At 32.7% G+C, this 5,085-nt stretch overlaps 2 protein-coding genes across 3 annotated transcripts in view; one reads left to right on the top strand and one right to left on the bottom strand.

The window, feature by feature from the left end:
- Nucleotides 1-2,079, bottom strand: part of LOC117177732 (gastrula zinc finger protein XlCGF28.1-like) — a 4,141-nt gene extending 2,062 nt beyond the window's left edge. Inside the window, exons 1-2 of one of the 2 annotated variants that reach the window (XM_033368630.1) lie at nucleotides 1,784-2,079; nucleotides 1,039-1,158 (exon numbers count right to left, since the gene is read on the bottom strand). The gene's annotated coding sequence lies outside the window, so the exon portion shown is untranslated. The remainder of the gene's footprint in view (nucleotides 1-1,038; nucleotides 1,159-1,783) is intronic. The other variant, XM_033368629.1, reaches the window with a different exon arrangement.
- LOC117177729 (zinc finger protein 23-like) overlaps nucleotides 1,721-5,085 on the top strand; it is a 12,627-nt gene continuing 9,262 nt past the window's right edge. Inside the window, exon 1 of the mRNA XM_033368625.1 lies at nucleotides 1,721-1,793. The gene's annotated coding sequence lies outside the window, so the exon portion shown is untranslated. The remainder of the gene's footprint in view (nucleotides 1,794-5,085) is intronic.

The raw sequence follows: 5,085 nt of genomic DNA, 5'->3' as shown, positions 1-5,085 counted from the left end.
CCCCCCCCCCCCCCCAAGCTGTCCACGTGGTATATGGATGGCCCTTAGTGACAATTTGACTTAGGTTCAATTTTATCGCTTAACGGTTGAATATTTTTGTCTAATCTTTTGCATACGTAATCTAAATAGTATGTTTTTCCTGAACAGAGCCGGTTTTTTAGTAAAGCTTACTATTCTGTTTAATAATAAAATACTAAAGTGACGTTCAGTGTTAGCTGTCCGTGTTTTCGCTGCATGCTCCTGGATCCTTGCCGAAGCAGCAAAATGCTGCTTTCGATTTTCTGAAACGGTTGACTTTCATTGTTACGAGATTAAGGCAGGTTACAAAAACTGAAATTATGAAAATATGGCTAATTTAAGCGATGTTTGAGCAATTTTTTTGTGATAAGCCATAATTTCATAACAACAAAAGGGTCATCCATTCCAGATAAACGAAAGTTGCATTCTAGTCGCAGTTTTCTTGTACAAGAAAACGCAGTGAAAACAAAGCAAACTAACACTGATCTCTGTTCAGGAGAAGAGAAAACTAGATCACGTACGCAAAAGATTATGAAAAAGTATTAAACTATTCGGCAGTGAAATTAAAGTCTGCAAACCCGTTTTGATAATAAGGGCCCTGACTCAATATGATTCAAACGCATCCAATCGATTTTTTACTGAGAAGAGTCGGGGTTTTCCGTAACATCCATATTATACATAAAATTAATGAAAAATAAGCAGTAAAATGTTTGCAAAATAAGGCTATGAGTTTTTGAAAAACTCTTTAACTTACTTTTGGCAAAGCAAAGGGTTTTAAGTATACATTGTTACACTAATTTTTTAACTTAATAAACTTTGGAATATGTCCCAGATAGCACAACAGTCTGCAACAAAATTACCTCATGTTTGCGGTGTAAGCTTCCGAACCATGCACCGCAAACTTTCGGCAAGTTTGCTAGAAAATTTCGTGCTATATTGAGTAAGACAATTTTAGGAACAACGTAGCGATCCTAAAAAATTAAGAAAAATGTGAACAGTTCGAAAAAGAGTAACCTTCACTTTATCATTATTTTTTAGATCCAATTGTCCAGTCTTCCATTTTCGTTTCATAATTCCAACAAACTATTGACATTAGACAACATTCTGTTCATGTACATGTGCAATTTACATCATATATCTCTACAAAAATATGAATTCTTACAAATATTGTAAAAAATTTGCATTAAAGAAAGCTTAAATATACAAAAAATGTTATTTAAAATGAAACATAATAGGCAATATGTGATAATAAACGTAGGCACTGACAAGTGCTACTAAAAAATGAAGTCAGGAATCGTCACAAATGGTCAGAATATACGATATATCAAAACGGACAAAATTTTCAGACTAACTTTCAGTGTCATTTAGTATATAAAGAGCCTGGTAAATATAAACGAATATAAATATAGGTTTTAAGGCATTTATTCTTGGAACACAAGCTCTGACGAATTCTTAACATTTTCTCATGAATTTTGACTTTTCCTGACTATTTCTGTTGAGAAGTTCAATAAAAGTAATAGGTCAGAAGTCCTGGCTTTTTTTAGTAGAGAAGTATTACGGAACTTTCCGCAAAATGACTAAACGGCAAAGTATAAAGCACTAATACTTCCAAAAATTCCGTAACATTGGCCCTGAACGAGCTGGAAAAAGGGTTCATAGTCTTATACTTTACGGAAAATTCAGTGGACAGTTCGATATTAATAACAAATATCGCACCTTCGCATTATAACGCTTATAAATTATTATTAGCCATTGTTTTACTCACCTACAAACAGGTATGATCTATTATAGATACTACTTTATTGGCGTGGATTACATATTTATTAATAAAATATACCAGGTATCACATCTATGAGGTATTTATAGGTTATACATATGTCTGGAGAAAATTTAATTCCTCAAATGCCTTTAAAGTAGATACAAATATAAAATGCTTTTCTTTAACAAAAATAACAATTATATTTGTTTTCGTCAACAACCCCAAAAACTGCCAATAATTTTAGCCTTTGCTGCACGATCTACCAATTTTGCTGTGCGGACATCTTGGATTTCTCACCAAAAGTCCAAAATATGACGGCGGGATAAATTTAAATGGTGAAAAAAGGATACTTGATAACTGATTACGCGAAAATTCATCATAATTAATAATAATTAGTTACTAATTTATTTGTAACTCTCGTCACTTCTAAAGCATAGGCTGGATTGGAAGAGCCAGGGGGCTGAGTGGAAGCACCCCCCTGTTTTCAACCATACGATCATGATCTAGTTGACCGCGGCCACGGTGGTGCTGATTGTCCATTGAGCCGAGATTCATTCAAATACATGGGGAAAAACATAAAAATTCAATTTTTACATTCTCATCATTTATGATTGAGAAAGTATTAGAATTTTCGAAAATTTGACATCACACTTTTTCAACGGAACTCCACGTTTAGAGACCCCCTGAATCCGAAAATCAGGTTTTCACGATGGCGCCTGTCTGTCTGTCCGTCCGTAAACACGATAACTCTCGAAAAAATGAACGAATCAAATCCATCTTTGGCACACTTTTTCTAGGTCCTAAAAGAAAGGACGATTTCGTTAACCAGCCATTTTTGATAAAAATTCAAAAAGTGAGCGCATTTTGAAAATGTTTGAGACTACTTTTTTCTGAATTTGAAAATTCTATGTACGGATATTTATAGAATTGAAAAGAACGAACAATTTATCCTTATGACTTTTTTCGATAAAAAGAAAATTCTCAGAGTTATGGCGTTTTCAAAATTTTTTTAATCAACCGAAGACCAAAATTTGAAGCCGAAAAACGCACGATATGAAAAAAAGTCAAGAGAAGAAAAACATTTCTTTTTGAAATCCCTACAAGATAATCATAACCAATTTTTGGATTTTATTCAAAAATCGAAAATTCAAATTTTGATTGCACAAAAAATAATGGAAAATAAAACATTCCATTTTGTGGGCAAACTATGTAGGATAAACAAAAAGATGAATTAACAAAAATGGTTATCCCAAAAAAGATCTACAATTTCGTTAAAAATCACTTCTTGATAAGACGCGTACTTTTTGTTTTATTCGTGAAAAATAACATTGGAAAAAGTAAAATAAAAAAAAATGTGTGGAAAAACGACGAAAGTTACGAGGAAAAAAATCCAACAAAACCTGTTTAAAAATGTCTGTCGGAAATCGAGCGCGCAGCGCGAGTGTCACGATAAGAATGTGTACCTCAAAGCCTACAGAGCTTATTAAGTAGACAATTCAGAATATGAAGACGCATATAAATACTGCCATCTAAAAGAGATCTTTTTGATAAAGTTTTTTTCAAGCATTCCAAAAGCAAAGAATAAATATCCGAGCGCGAAGCGCGAGGTAACCTATTATCGAGCACGAAGTGCGAGAATCAACCGTCGCGCGCCGTAGGCGCGTTCAAATTTGCGAGCGAAGCAAGCCGCGCGCGATGAGAATGTGCCCGCGAGGCGAGCAGATTTTTATATAATAAAAAAGATTGTATCAAATTTTCTTCTACAGTACGCTAATCAAGAAAGCTTCTTATATTTTTCAAAGCAAAATTTATTATGAAAAAATGTAAGTTGCTCGAGTTTTAACGAAAATTCGGTTTACTTTTTGGCAGGCAGTTCAAATTGAAGATCTGTCATCTATATTTAAATGTTGATATTATTATTGTCTTGATTAAAGTGAATAATTGAACCGCTGGCAACCAAAAGGGGACACGGCCGGATTCAGCCTGAGAACCATTGTCCTGAGTGTCAATTTTAAAAATCTTTCTAATTTCAATTTTAAAGACTGATACTTGTAGTGAATTTCAAGGCACATCTTTTTTTCCTCTTGCAAAAATTTATAGGTTTTGTAGTTTTTGAGATAATTGGTAAAAAGTGGATTTTTTGAAAACGAAAAATTCCAATCTGTTTTCACTTCAACTCGCGCTGATTTAGCCAATTCTCATCATTTCCCGATTTCCCCAATACAAAGTACGTGTTTAAGTCTTCTGAAACTATCTAAGAAAGAAAAACGAGAATATTCTAATAAACAAAAAAGTTATTAATTTTTTTTTGTGGCAATGCAAAAATCATGAATTTTAACCTTCAAGCGCCTCGTTTAGCGAACGAATTTTAAGTTACGGAAAGCTTTCAGTGAGAAAGTTGTTCATTAAGGTTCAAAGAAGTTTTCTGGAAAGTTTTAGACTAATTGGATTAATAGTTCAAAAATTATGAATGTTTTAAAATCCAAGCGGTAATCTTGACGCTGCCCAAAAACGTGCCTGGCCGGCTACGTAAGCGCTGCAGCAAACGACGTGAAGGTCAAGTCAATCTTACCAAAACAAATGCACAACAGTAACGTTTTTTGTCATCTTCTATGAAATTCTACAAATAAAGCATAGAATCAGCAAAGTAATTGTTTCTTATAATAGTTGGAAAAGCATTTTTTTTTAGATTATTGAGATTTTTGAGATATTTTTTAGAATATTAATTAAAAAGAAAAAGATATTAAAATGAAACAAGATAGAAAAAGGACTAGAAATGAAGACTCGGGGATTAAAAATAAGAAAAAATGTTCCAGAAATCAGGTACGATTGGAAACCGCCAATACAATTTTTTAATAAATTTTAATCATAAATTTAATATTTTATGACTTTTTTTATTCTTGATTTTTTAAATAATTCTTTTACTGAACTGTATATAATATGTAGATAGTCTCAAGTAAGTATTTTAAATTTTTAATGACAAAGTTAATAGCATTATTTGTTACTTCTTTAGGGAAAAGAATACATTACAAAGTCTAAAACTAAAAAAGACGGTATTGCTAAAGATATTGTAATCCCAGAGAGATCTTTCAAACCTATTGAATCCTGCTGTGGAGAAAAATGTTACCAAAAGTTTTCAAATGTGTAACAAGAAAAAGTACATACACATTTTTGGAATCTCGGGAACTATAATGAACAAAATGTGCTTCTCAGAGGATTGTTAAAATGCAAGGATCCTATCCAAACGAATACAGGTGAAAAACTAGGACGGTTAATTCATTGGATATATTTATTTCCTACTGACGAAG

The sequence above is a fragment of the Belonocnema kinseyi genome, chromosome 8 (assembly GCF_010883055.1).
Source record: "Belonocnema kinseyi isolate 2016_QV_RU_SX_M_011 chromosome 8, B_treatae_v1, whole genome shotgun sequence".
Classification (NCBI taxonomy): Eukaryota; Metazoa; Arthropoda; class Insecta; order Hymenoptera; family Cynipidae; genus Belonocnema; species Belonocnema kinseyi.
This window is presented reverse-complemented; position numbering and strand designations above follow the sequence as displayed.